This window comes from Hippocampus zosterae, chromosome 12 (genome assembly GCF_025434085.1).
Source record: "Hippocampus zosterae strain Florida chromosome 12, ASM2543408v3, whole genome shotgun sequence".
NCBI lineage: Eukaryota > Metazoa > Chordata > Actinopteri > Syngnathiformes > Syngnathidae > Hippocampus > Hippocampus zosterae.
The window spans coordinates 12,880,754-12,895,842 of record NC_067462.1 but is presented as its reverse complement, the minus strand read 5'-3'; the positions used below and the strand labels follow the sequence as shown (position 1 = coordinate 12,895,842).

The window sequence follows — 15,089 nt, the reverse complement described above, 5'->3', positions numbered from 1 at the left end:
TTGAACAAACACTCTGTGAAGCTCCTGACAACAGCATAACAAGAGGATAGGTTTCCGAATTCAAAAACTCCCACGTTGCTCCTTTGAATTCTTCTTGATCATCCGATCCACGGCGCTCTCGGTGGACGCTCTCTGTGTGAGCGCTTTGCATAACGCAGCAGATGCACATCTCCATTATGGACCCCTGACTGAGCCACTTCCACAGTCTGTCCATCAAACTCTTGTTCTCTGTGATTCACTCTCTCCTGCAGGGATGACAGAGGACAGCGAGGGCCGCAGTCCCCCTGCAGTGAACTCTTCTGCTTCCAGTCACGCTGATACTTTGTGATAGCGTAAAACCTGCATTTATCTTCAGGATCCCTATCCATCCATTACCTGAGTCGCTTTATCCTCACGAGGTTCGCGGGTGTGCCAAAGCCTGTGCTAGCTGACTTTGGGTAGTAGGCAGGGCACACCCCGGACTGGGTGCCAGCCAATCGGAGGTATCTTCAGGATCACTCTCTTGAAATGCGTTCAGCGATGCGAATCACAGGCGAGGAAGATCATGAAGGTTGATAAGAATGCCAGCGGACTCCTTCTTACACGGTGAAGATATTTCGTCTTCCCTCCAAGTTTCTTGTGTTGTCTGGATTGAAATTCAAAGTTGATTTTCAGTCTCACCTAAAATCCAGTGTTGCAAAATGGGTCTGGTGAGTTGGGGGGTCACAAATGAAATATGGGACCGAATTTACCTGTAAGCGAATCACACAGATCATCTTTTGCTTTTTGTACTTTGCATTTTGCTGCTCAGTGTTGACAGTGCTATCCTCAAAAATGTCTGTTTTGTACAATATGTAAATGAACAATTTGTTGTGCTCTAAAGTTGTTGCTCTCCCATGTTGTCGATAGCATTTTCATAACAGTTTCTTTTTGACTTCAGTGTAGAAGTTGCACTTCACGTTGTCCTTTGGGTGAACCAACATTTATTTGACGATGTTGCTCGGTTTCATTGTTCACTGTTTGGAATTTAGTAATTGGAGAAAATCCTCCTGTGTTTCTCTGAGAAACCCAGAGGAACCAGAGCATCACTGTCTTGCAACATTCTAGGAGTTTTTGTGACATCTCAGGGAGCAAAGATAGCAAAATATGAAATGAGGAATGTATTCATCCCAAGGAACTAGGTTTTTGTTTGGACATGTTCTGTTTCATCACACAATACATCAGAAACATGTGTCCAAGCAGGTTGAGATTGCATGCACAGGCGGTTTTTTTTTTTGCCTTTATGCTTTCTTATTCTTATTTTTTTAACACAATGATGCATCATGAATTTCATTTTATACACGCACACACACAGGTTGACGCACACGCATTCACACGTTGTATTTGATTGTCACAGCTGTGACCGTGCTCTTTATTTTTCCTCAATATAGTAAAATGTTTATGGGAGAATTCCCGAAGTTGCATCCAGATTTTTTTCCAAGAATGCGGAGTAATAGGGCAAAGATTATGTAAAAACTATTACGTTTTAGAACCTTTCAAAAGTGTTAAATCTGGAAAAATAAGTGTAATTAAGTGTTAAATTCAAGGCCCGAGGGCTTTATGTGACCGGCGAAAGCAAATGATCTGAGTCGGCTTCATACTTCCTTCTACAATTACAAATTGTCTTCACTTTTAATAACATTGAGATTTTGGGAATGTTATTTGTGACTTTTAAAATAAATGTAATCATAATTGAAGAGAGTTTTTACTGGCCTCTTATTTGAAAAGTAGTTATGAGGCTATCATACATTTATTGGGTTCACGGCCCTCTGAATTACAGTAACAGTAGGCCAATATCTTTCCGATTCCTTTTTTGCAGTGACACTGAAGCAAAGCTCCATTGAACAAAGCCAACTTGTAGCAAAAACACAACAGGCAAGGAATAAGTGTGTGATTAGAGTTGACATTCACCCCTGCATGGGATGATGGCAGGTAAACAGCTCTTTGCAATCTGAGGAAAAATTTGTTAATTCAGCAATCTTGCTTGAGGGATGCCTTGGGTTGTTTTCTGTTCCGTGGTTCTAAATGAAAAATAAGTCGTCAGTGGGCATTTCAGAGGTGTTCAAAACACACACAATCGCAAGATGATGACTTAAACAAAAACATAAAAGAGCTCAAGAGTGAACTTTATGTATGATTTACAAATACAGGCTGACTAGGGTTATACTAAGATGAATATGAATATCAACCTGCATGTGATAATGAAGGGGGCATGTGATTATGCATAACTAGGGGGGTTAAACTTTCAATAGTGATCCATTATGGACTCTTTAATTAGTGTTTTTTTTCTTTTAGGATTTTTGAAGGAACATAAGATGGTTAAATTGAATACAATGAAACCACATCTCACTGATCAAGTGTACAGACACTAACACACACTTTTTTTTTCTCTGTGAGAACAACTTTGTAAGAACCCTTTTCTATTTCACTATGACTGTCCCCCAGTGATAAAACTAAACAAGGTTCATAAAGGGCATAACTGGTTGGATTTGACGTCAAAAAAGCCCTGACCTCAGCCCCATTAAACACCCATGGGATGAACTAAAAGAGACAGTACGAAACTCTGACATCGCAAGTCACAAATGTTGTTGATAAATGGGGGGGGAAAAAATCCCAGACACATTTCAAAATCTTGTAAAAAGAAAAACAACTTTTGAGAAGAGGAGATACTGTTCTGTGTAATAATGTTGCAGTTTTTCCATACTTTCTGCCTGAGGTTCAATTTATTCCAGCCATTTCAAAGTGATCAGGTCAAAGCAAGAGCTTTGTGGATGATCTAACCAAAGAATCTTAAGTTTACTTGGGTCAGATTGATGCACAATATTTTGTGCTGGCAAATTAATTTCCTTCACCAACAATTGATTTCAAATCAACTCAGCGTAAGATATTTACATTACTTTTAATGAATGGGTTCAATTTTTTGGTTTAAAGTTTTTTTAAGGGGTGGTGGGTTACTTGAAACTCAAATTGTGGAGTAAATCCAAAATAAGATTTGTTATTTATGTAAATTTGCCACACACTGCTGCTGCTCATTCTTACTGTTATGTGTTGTAAATATGTCAACACTTTTTTGGCTGCAGATTAAACTGTGTCAAACTAACATATATAATTTTGTTATTTTTTAGGGAAACATGGAAAAGTGCAACCGATGTCCATTTTCCAAAGGAACTTTTTTTTTTTCGATATGTTCCCATTGTAGGATCAATCCGGTCTTATTCCATTCTGTGGTTCCATCTGATTCAAATTGAAGAAACATTCCATTCCATAACAGAATAAAAACATGACTCTTTTTTCATCGGTAATGGCTTGAGATGTTGAGAACATATTTGTAATAAAAAGTGCTAACATCCAAAAATAAAGAGCATTGACGCAACTGTGATAATCAAATTCAATGTGTGGTTGTGTATGCGTCAGTGTGTGTGTGTGTGTGTGTGTGTGTGTGTGTCTGGGACGGAACAACCAACGAATTGAAAAAGTGTCAGGCTTAGCTGTAGTAGCGGCAGATGGGGATGAAAAAGCAATGATAACACAGCTGGTGCTGTACTGCAGCTCTCATTGATCACCAGAAAGTGTGCCATCATTTGTCCTGCAAGAGTCCTCTGTATATCATCCGACCTTGAGTTTTCTGATCGAAAAAAAAAAAAAAATCTCCTGATTAACATGTCAGCACTAGCTAATTTTCACCATACTGGAACAGTATAAAGTCTCAGTACAAACGATAACACTGTAGAAATGTGTGCTGCTCAAATGTAGATTGGGTGTAAGATATCCTTTATTTGTCCCACAATGGGGAAATTTACAGCCTCCAGCAGCAAGAATGTATGTAGAAAGAAGAAGAGAAAAAAAAAAAATTCGACTTATAAAGCAGCAGTAAATGAGCCTGCTCAGAATTAACGAAGGTCTATGGTTTTCTAAAGCGGTCACTGCATTTGTATTCTTACTAAGCATTCTAATTATATTTTATGTTAAATCCTAAAGTGTGTATATTTTAATTTAGAAATGTAGATGTATTGTATGTCTGTTTGAGATGGGCTTTGTGATTTTATCAGTTGCACATTTGTTGGGGTCCAACCTTCCACAGGTCAGACCCCAAAAGAGGAACACAGTGCTGGTGGAATAATTTTGGAGAAAAAAACAGTTAAATAAATAAACTAAACAAAAATGGAAACCAAAGGCATGAAGCCCCCCCCAAAAAAAAAAAAATAAGATGCAAGGCGAATGCAAGCAAAAGCACAACAATGAAAGGAGAGGACAAGGAAAACGCGTGACTTACGATTATTCAGAGATCAAGCAAGGAGGGTTGCCAAGAAGATGCTTAAACCTAAGGGAATATACACCAAAAAAAAAAAAAAAGAAAAAAGGGGACTGTCCAACAGTACTTACAAAAAATGACCCGAGCGAGACAGGATTCAAGATGGTAATCGGCTCCAAACAATGGAATAAGAGGAACAATCTGGCGTCCTTGTGGTGTGAGCGAAGAGTTTAAGACCTGCCTGCCTGCCTCCTTGCGCACGCCGCCTAACTTACCGTGCCGAAGAGGAGCAAGAAACCGCATCAATTCGAGCCAACTGACAGAGAAACAAAACAAATCCCTGACAGAACATGACATGGTCAATGTTGTGAAACTGCAGTTAATAAACCAGGTGAGCAAAACATCCCATAGCAACATTGTCATAGCACTCATTTTATCACCTTTCGCTTTACCCGTTCAACGATATGAGAGTGCGCCTGTACTCTCGATGCCAAATTTGAGACTCGGTAGAAATTATATTCAATTCCCCATTTTTATCAACCACAAGTTTGCCCTTCACGTTTCAACTAGTTCACATGTACTTTATTGCTCATCAAAATTACCTCTTTTTTGGTTGTTGTTTTTTTTTTTTAGATGGGTTATTTTGGACATTTTTGACACCAAATGGTTCAGTTGTTGGCACTGCTGTTTCCTAGCAGGAAGTTTCTGGAAACACTCCTACAGCTTCTCCATTTGGAACACGTATATTTCCCCCAGCCCTCGACCCCCCACCGTGTCTTTGTATATTCCGAGGGCATGCAGCTAGGGTTAATTAGATATTCTCCACAGGAGGGAATGTAATTGTGAATCATTTGTATTAGAAGTGTCATAAACTAGCAACATGTATCCTCTAAACTCTGCCTTTACCTTCACAAAGTGTGAACATGGTGAGATAAATGAGGCCCGCTTGCAAATTGACATGATCTATGATTCCATGAAAAGCACAAATGAGCTGAAATATTATCTCCACTTTGAGGCAGGGGTAGAAGGCAAATTCCACTTATTGTTCCGGAATCAGCCTGCTGACAGATGGTGTGGTAAATGTTGGAATGCATGATCAGGTACGGCACGTGGGACAACGGTGAACTGCATGTGAACACGTAAAGTCACCCAATTGCACACGGTGCTTTTTGTTTTCGATCAATCGCCCTCTAAGTGACAGTTGTTGACCACCTAAATTAAGAAACAGCGTAGAAACAAACAAAGAGAAGCCACCGCATCCCCCTCTCATCCCCAAGAAATTGCCTTTAGCATGATTATGCTAATTTCCAAATCCAGACACCACAAACTATTCACATTCAATATTTTTCTGGAACTGTCTTAAAGAATGATGGCCGTGTGAATAACACACAATACCGTCTATTTTATATCCATATTCCTCTTTTTTGGAGATGCACAATTGTCAGCTGTCTGCCTCTGATAACAAAATCTTGCCAAACAGCAAAATTTGTTGTATCACAATATTATGATTTAAAGTGTCTCATTTTGTTTTTGCAGGATTTTCACTCACTTCATGGAAATTGAACACGGTTTAGATTTAATTGGGTCAAATTGGTTGGCTTCCTTGCTCTGCACATTCCCTTCAGTAAATAATTCTGCTATCTGGATGCACATCTGGACACTCTGTACATACCCGAAGATTAAAATCAACTCCCCCCTAACCCCTCTTCTCTTTCATGCATTACACGAACAGAGTGTGACCTCTGCTTTTTTTTTTTTTTTTTTTTTTACACATTATAGTAGTGAACACACAATGGTTGATAGAGTAGAGGGACAAGCAAGACATGTGGGGAAATGACAGTGAGGCTTGAATCGTCGGTTGGGGGAATCGTTGAACTCATCCCGGTGCATGTGTGAGGTAAACATGCTGTTGTTTGAAATTTGCTTTATTCCTAAATGTAACATTTTGGGGGGTTTTTTTCAAGTCAAAAGCATACAATTCTAATTGATCCCTGTTTTTTTTTGGGGGGGGGGCATTTCTTTTTAAGCACTTTTCCTCATTAAATTGCCGTTTGAACTTGAGCCTATTGCAGCTTACTTTAAGTAAGAAGTAGGCCACACCCTGTACTGGTCACAAAGAGTTCACAAGGCACCTACATTTTTTCCTCCCCACACCAAATTATGAAAGGTATTGCAATTTTTTTTTTTACTGTAAATAAGTCAATGGGCATCATCATTTACCAAAAATTGCGGTCTATTGATTGCAGGAAAGTCACGATTTTACCATAGTTCCACATGAGGGAAGTTATCGACTGCGTGGAACTGCCGTGTGTTGCAGCATTAAAGAGAAACGATGAGTGTGTCTGTCTCGCCATGATGGATGTTTGCGGTCTGCGGAGGAGCTAATTGGACCTTGATGAGACTGGTGTTGCGGAGAGAAAATTTACCAAGCTAAATTAGCACATTAGCAGGGTTAATCAATGCGAGAATAGAGGCATGCTCGTTACCTGGCGTGAGTTCTATCTCTATTTTTTTTTTTATGACTGCCTTTCCTGAAGCACATTATTTCAGACAGTTTATTAGGAACCATTACACAATTTAAAAAGACAGGATGAGTGGTGTGTATTGAAAATGCTGCATTGACAAAGTCAGTGATGATTGACACTGTCAAAGAGAAATGTCGACAAAAGGTACCGGTAGTTTATGTTTGAAATTCGGCTGTAGTGGTCATGCAATGTATTGGACCCAAAGGTGATTTTGGTTTCCCTATTTGGGTCAGTAGACCAAAATGTTTTGCCAGTCAGTAAGATGGTCGCAGCAGGCACAGTATAAAAACATATTGGTCAATAAACATTATCTTTCTATTGGATCTCATTAAAATTGTGTGTATATTGTGCCATGAGTTTATGGCCCCCCAATTATGAACTGTCTTGTATGTTTGCGTCAGGTTTCAGATCTCAAAGTTTGCCGCTAATTCGGCTGCTTTTTAAATAAGACTGCATGCTAATAAAAAGCTCTTCGCTATTATGCATTTTAAAAACGAACATTTTTTTTTTCTGAATTGTTCCTTTGTTTTTGCAATGTCTGTATTGCACAGACCTTTGTCAGAGTAAAATCTTGGGAGGGCCGTCATGCGCAAGGTTCGTATATCATACATTCACTTTAATGTTGTGATGAGTGAAATAAGAGAGATAATGAAAACCCAAAGGGCTCGGTAAAATAGAGCGTGAAAGATTCTGCGGCTAGTTGAAAGAAATGAGACCAGAGAGTCCTTGCTTTTCACCATTGTCTCAACTGATCCAACCCCCTCCCCACGCCCCAATTTGTTGCAGTATTCCGATTTAAACTCTGTCTGAACCCTGCATTTAAATTCTTTTGAAACCCTCTGGAGTCCTGTCATACAATTTTTAACACGCCTATAGTAGAGTAGTCAACTTTCATGTCGATCTGCATATCCTTTTTTACGCACATTGTGGCTCGTTTCAAAAATAGATTTTGCTGAATTGTTCATCCGGTTATATTCTTCTGACACTGTATAGGTGATTTCATCTGTTTTCATAGTCGTCCTGTCGGTAGGTATCCTTTTTACATTTTAAAATTTTGAACTGCAGCATGGCAAAAAATGAACCACAGAAGTGGAAAGAAAAGTAACTTTCACCTTCAGCGGCATTCCACATCACCAAAACTATTTTTGCTTTTTTTTTCCCTCCGCTGACAATTTCCAGACCCAAGTTTGTAAGTTCACGAATTGTAGTTTAAAATCTTTTATATCTACCTCAAATTGGTCAGTTGTTTTCTTAACTCTTATCTTTCTTTCAGCTCAGTCTAATTTACTCTTATCAATATGTACAGCCGGTTTTTGTTTTATATTTTTATTCTTTTGAAAATGTCCTCTATGTTGCTGTAAAATTGGACTAGTATTTACTTATTTGTGAGACATTAAAGAATTACTTGGTATGGATATTTATAACATAAAACATTGGAAATAAATGTGTCTGTGATATTAAGTTGGGCGTTTTCCTCCTCATATTGAAAATGATCCGCTACGAGCTGGCAAATGATTTGCTTGAATGCAGCAATTTGTGATACCTTGAAGTGCAAATTTCAAAAGAAGAGGAAGGATGCCCCTGGACTCTGCTTGCTTTCGATAATCCTCAACTTTGTGCTTCACTCTTTTTCAACCTCTCCGGTTGGCCCCGACTGTTTTATTCCCAGATGTGGATCAATTAGCCACATCAAAAAAAAAAAAGCCATCATCATTCTGAGGAATCACCATTTGGCCTTGAGGAGTAACCTCAGAACTAAGGTGGGTGGGTTGACCACGGAGCCGCTATTTCTAAAAAGACATCAGTGAAACTCGGAGATGAATAAGGAGACTCCTCTGAGACGTTTCACTATTTTTAAAGATATAGAATGGTGTGCGTGTGAAAGTTTTTACGTCAAGGTTGTACTTATTTTAAGCATGCTGAGATTGTGCAGGAAGTGTTTTACCATCATTATTTATAATTGCACATAACAGCAGTTCCAGTTGGGGGATTTAAAAATGATTTATTCAATAAACAGTTGATCAAAATGTTCCTGTGGCCCAGGCAAATGTCAGTTATCAAATAATGGAGCAAATAGATGAAAAGAAAGACTGGTGCATCCAGAGTGGTCTGATATTAAATTGAGATTTTTTATATTGGGCTGAAGCGTCTTCATGCATTTACTCCTTTGACATTTTAACTCTGTTTTTCAGCATCTGCATACGGATGATTCGAAATGAACCATTTCAAAAGCCTGTTTATGTTTAATAAATATTAAAAAGAGAGGTAAACAATGCCGGCAATGTTTTGGTAAATTAGTACCTTGTACTTTGTAGATTTTTCAAGTTGATTGATCTTGCAATGCACAGTGTTTGTTTTAACTGGGGCCTGTGACAGGCTGCGCCCAATTGTGATTGGCTGCCACTGCACTGACTTCCTTTGGGGTTGACCCTTGCATGAACCAGCTGCTTTTCATTTGCATAATACGGATGACAGCTAATCAGTGCACCAGCTTCGTAAGCCCCCTGTTTACACTCGACAGTACTCCTACGTGCAGTCTTTGCTCTTTGCTGTCTCCCTGCTGCTCTCGATCTCCCACACTGTACCTGTCCTCACTCAAGTTGCAGTGTATTTGCTGCGGTAGCCGGCCTCATCCAGGTAGGAGGTGTTTATTTGTGGTTTTAGGTGTAAAGGATTGTCACACGGAGGACTCATTTTAAAAGTGGAAGGAAATAATTCAAATCTAGATTCATGATGTGTCAGACACCAAATCTAGTCTTTTAACTTCTTTGCTGACAAAGAAAGGAGACTCAAATACCATTGGTTGACACACACCCACATTTTCAAAAGGTCTTGTAGCCATTTAAAATAGCAGCCTCCTTGTGTTTTTGAATGCAGGGCTAAAGCTTGCAAGGTGTTTTCAATGATGATCAAAATGACGAGGGAAGAAAATACTAGACTTTTGTTTTTCTTCATTCATCTGTATTAAGTGACAATACACCTCTTCTCTTTTTCACTTGGTGTGAGAAGTCAATCAAACTATGTGTTTCTGATTGGGGAAGAATGGAATATTGCACAGTATCATGTGCCATCAATATATGCACTTTGTGTGCACGTGCACTTTAACGCGTGTGTGGATTTGCAATGCATTGTATAAATGTTGCTATAATAGAATTTAAAGTGATGTAGTACTGTGCGCAACTGTTTTTAGAATGTGTTGCCCTAAAGATCAAGTGGATCACAGTTGAAGGTCAATGTAAAACGTTCCCAAGGCTACCGTGCTGAATCTGATGCCTTTTTATAAAAACAGTGAGAAAATAAAATACCACTCAAATCCTCCACCAATGTGACACACAAAAACGCTCTTTTCAAGCTCGCCTTCTTTTCTCCCTTCTTCCCATCAAATCCGAATTGATTCTAAACTCTCTTGAGCATTCAAGTTGATTGACAAGTGGGAATTAGGCACGTGTAAACACTTCACGCATCCATTTGCATCCCATCATCCCGGGTGCCACGAACTCAAACACCCTCCAACCATATTGGCCCATCACCATTTTTTCTGCTGCTTTAAACATTTTTTTCCTGTTTGTCAAAAGAGAAGGGCAGAAGAATAAATGCAAAGAGATATTTTACGACACAAAAGGGTCCTATTTTCATGCACAGTTTAGCACAAAGCACAGCGGAACTGTGCGTAGAGGTGCAATTTTCTTTCTTTTGATGTTTTTGGAGAAGTGGGCATCTGCGCTGTTGTGGGAAGGAACACAGCCAATTTATTTGTAACCCTCGGTAAAAATGAATAAGTAAATAACATTGAGATTTGCTAGCATTTATGCTAAGCACACATGTGCCTATGTACGAAGATAAAGCACAAATGTACTTCACTGTAAACGAGTATTTTAACTCCTTTCACAATTATCTCGTTTTTGAAATGACTAAAAAGCTGATGTAGAGCCTAGCGTGTACAGTAGTTTCAGTGTTGTGACCGCGAGCGGTGAGTAAATACAATGGTGACAAATTACTCTATCCATGGTACGAAAACTGGATACAGATACTGCTAGCATCTGGATCAGAACATCATCGAGAGTGTTCCTGCGTGGATTGGATAAACGATGGGGCCGTGTGAGTTGACTTTAGTATCTGTCTGTCTTTTTATCCGATATCTGTCAAAATAAATATGATGGTTATGTCAAACTGTTTCTGAGCCTAACAGTGGATTTGATTCCCTAGATCTGCAATTAATTGCAATGACTTGCATTTAATTCTTGAAAGTAAGACGAACATATTTTACAACTCCTTTTGTCAGCTGTCATATCGTTTACCCATCCAGAGGCCAAGTATGGAAATGTGCAGCGATGTCCATTACGATTCTGTGTAGGCACAAATTAGTAACTCTCTCTCATGGCATAAATGAACATGCCGCTGTGTTATCAAAGAAAAAGAAAATATCCGCAGAAGTGAATTTAGTGATTGTCACGATGAATTGTTTTGCACCGCGGCAAGGTTGTTCATTTCATTCTTATTACGTTGTGTAAATCACGCTATGGCACACAAATTTTTGCTCATTCCTTAATTTTCCTCATGAGATTAATAACGGTTATCACAATCCCAAATTTGTCACAATCCCAAATGTTACTGTGACAAACTGTTTCACTGTCCAGAGCGCTGCAAGTCTGAGCACGTTCTAATGACTGACAACCGAGCAGCAGCTAATGCAAATTAGACAATTGTACCAGAGATGAACCCATGCGTCTGTCTTGGTGAATTTGCGGCTGCACTACTCAGAGTATTCATTTTGAAATGCCCTTCTGAGTCTATTTGTGTTTGTCCGAGGTTTGAAGTAAATGAACAGTTTAGTTTGTTTTAATGAACTAAGCGTCGACAACCTGCTATTAGGGACGTAATTATTTTTTTTGGGAGGGGGCAGATAACTGAAAATAAAATACTATTCACACTTAGGTCTGATTAGTGTGTGGAAATTCTAAGGTGATTTTAAGTGCACTCAACTCTATACATAAATGCCTTTGAAAACAACCACAGCTGCATACAAATTGCTTTACATAAAGTAAAAATCAGAAATGTACAAACCGTGGCAATAAATGTAATAACATAAACGGAGAACACAAACGATGTTGAATATCGTGCCACAAGATCAGGAGCCGCTACCTAGAAGATGCCCGTTTGATCACTGAGTAAATTTTGCTCAGCCAGTGACACATAAGGTACATTGACGTCCGACACTGGATTTCAGAGTGAGTGGACTGCACACAAATGCGATCCCCAAGCAGACTTGGTGACTTGCTCTGGGGAACCTCCTCAAGGCTTCGAAATTACACTTCTGCCAAAAGCCGAGCTGCTGTGAAACCTAGAACCAACGTATAAGGCAAAAGCTATTCTAGCACAGTGAATGTTGCACAAACATCACTTTTGATTTTAGGGCTCATCTGTGTGGTTTAAAAATATTTTCGGGATGTGGTTGGGCATATGCTACCCTGACTGTTGCATGCTTCCATGATTGTTGATATGTAACAATAAAGATGTAGTTTAAAGCAGAGTTTGAATTGAATTAACACTTTTGGTAATACAATTAGTTTGATAAATTAAAAAAAAAAAAGAACGAATATAAAATATTTAGCAGATTGCTGTGTGCCAATGGTAGGCAGCAATGTATGTTTCTTTTGCCCCTGGGCATTTACTACCATAGTTGATAAACTTTAGTTTTTGTTGAAATTCCAGCATTCCTTTCCAGCACTAATCCCACATTGAACAACAAGCATCATTGCATCTGCACTTATGAGCCAGTCACCGAAAATAACTGTGCACTAACAAGGATGATTGCAGCCAAAAAGTAGTCCCCTTGTGTATTGTCTGCAATGTAAAGCTGCCATCTTATTGTCAACAGATGGCACACAATGCCCGGTCTGACTGAATAGCAATCCTGCTACCCCATCTGTTTTCTCCTGCTTACATTATTTTGGATGACATGCACTCGGTCTTTGTGAGATGCCTCTTCCGTCCATTTTGTTGCAAATACACGACAATGTCACCAAGCTATTTTGAGTCTCCATTTATCTTTTTTTTTTCATCAGGTATGCACAGGTTATATGCAAATAAAAATCAGCGCTGTATGGAGATTCTTTGCTGATATGATTATGTTGCTTGATGGCATCCAAATGTGACTTTGCGAGCTTCTACAAAGGATGGGAGGATCCTTGCACTAAATCACTTTTCACTTCCCTAAAACTTTTTTATTTAATCCCCTTCACTTATATCAGAGATATTTTGCTTTTTTTGTTTGTGTAGAGAGTACAAAAACACCGGAGATTGATCAAATCCTTTTGGACGTTTGAGCTTTTTACGCCTCAAGGTAAAATATGATTAAAAAATGTTTGGATTTTTTTTTTCCTTCTTACTCAGTTCACCAATCATGTTAAGCATTAGACATGGAAGAGAGCAGCACAGCTCATGAGCCTTTTGGGGTACCGGTAATTGATCTCAACCTTCAGGGAAAGCTCCAGTGGTCAAGAACTACTGGTAACAAGGTAAACGCAAATGTCATGAAACACATAATGCAGTACAAAAATGTTAATAAAATTTGAGTTGGCTACATTTTGATTTGTTAAAATTTGTCACGGCTGTGTTCATTTCCAGATGCTACATTGGTTTCGCCTGTGTTTGCAATGCTCCTCGTCTCCACCAATCGGCTCTCGTCTTCTACTCCACCGGTGTCTTGTCCAGGTATGTCTGACTTTCTCATGAGACTCCACTTGCTTTGTTTGTTGACCAAGTTGGGTTCAAGTTTAACAACATGGTTCAAGTCCCAGTGTCTAGTGTTTAGCAAATCTGCCTCAAAGCTCTTCGATTAGGGTTTGAATCTGGGCTGTGGCCTTCCTATGATTAACTGGCAAGTAATTCAGCCTCTCAGCCAAATTCAGGCGGGTCACCACTGCAGGTCACCCTTGACCCTGTTGAGGATAAGCCAATGCAGAAAATAGATGGTTTAAGTCACACAGTTCAGTTCTTATTGTAAGCAGTGTTACACCAAAATAGTAAATTAAAGAGCCCAATTCCAGTGTGTTTTGTAGCACCCTGTCTAAGTCTTTGAAATTAAGTCAAATGAAATTAGACAGTTGTATTACCTTAAATGACATTGAAAGAATAATTTTGCTTCAATACTCATCCAAAATGTTTGCATTTGCATGTGTAGGTACAGGTACTGTGTATCTTTATCTCAAGCTAAACTATGTGGTTTTGGCCTGTTGGGGATCAGAATAAGATGCAGACCCATTTTTTTCTAGGATTGTGGGATTCAAAGGTCAACAAGGAAAAAAAAAAAGGCATGACCTGTTGCACTAGTGGGTTGACCTCTGGAAGTGGTCATACTGTAATGGTACACGGCTGGCTGGGGCAGTTGGGTCGAGAAATGCATCCCTGGTTGCTTTTATTGGTTTACGTCTACAGTCATAAATGCATTCCAGTCCATGTAAAGTCAACGGGCAGATGATACTGTAGCTAAACTGACAATTGAAGCAGCTGAACGTGAATATAACAACACAAAGCTGAATAGTTTAGCGTAAAACTGTTTTCATGTCCATCCACAAACCAAACACGCCTATATCAATTTATGCTCAACGGACACAAATGGACCTGTTTCAGGGGAGTGTCCCCACCGAGTATTAATGAGGGTATCGTAAACCCTGAGAAACCTCCATCTTCCAGAGTCCAGGGTCAGCACAGCCAGTCTTAAAGCCATGAATTATACATCAGTCTATCTGTCTGGCAGGTATAAATATTTCTGTTCCATTCTGACTGAAGCATTGTGATACAAGGTCACAGTCCTTCCACAGAGTCCCAACACAGTTTGACATCAGTGGGAACGATGATTGGCAGGGTAATGGGATGCGAGGTGAAGTGCAGTGGGTTTCCTATTAGGCACGTAGTATCTTGTCCGACTGCAGAGGATGGATAGACGCTGTATTTGTGTGTGTGTGTGTGTGTGGAGGGGCGGGGGGGGGGGACGCATCGGTGTTTGGAGGTGGCTGTTGTGAAATAAACCTAATGACTGCTCTTCAGCATGACAGCCTTTTATTAGTTTGCAAGCTGGGATGAGAATTCATTCGAACTTCATCAACTTTCACACTCGTTTCAAAGAACATTAATTTACTCACACATTTTTTTAATGTCTTTTTAAAAGGTATTTATCTTAGACTAATTGCATATATAAAGCTAAACATTAAAGGGCAGGTTTGCAGCATTAACTGCGAGCGAGATTTAAATATAGTCTGACTTCAGCCACAATCCTCACTAATATGCACTGT

At 39.3% G+C, this 15,089-nt stretch overlaps 1 long non-coding RNA gene across 1 annotated transcript; it reads left to right on the top strand.

The window, feature by feature from the left end:
* The first annotated feature begins 9,276 nt into the window (after window positions 1-9,276).
* On the top strand, window positions 9,277-13,851 carry LOC127611571 (uncharacterized). Its single transcript, XR_007965376.1, has 3 exons — window positions 9,277-9,432; window positions 13,189-13,313; window positions 13,423-13,851. It is a non-coding gene; the product is annotated as an uncharacterized LOC127611571 (long non-coding RNA).
* Window positions 13,852-15,089: the final 1,238 nt, after the last annotated feature.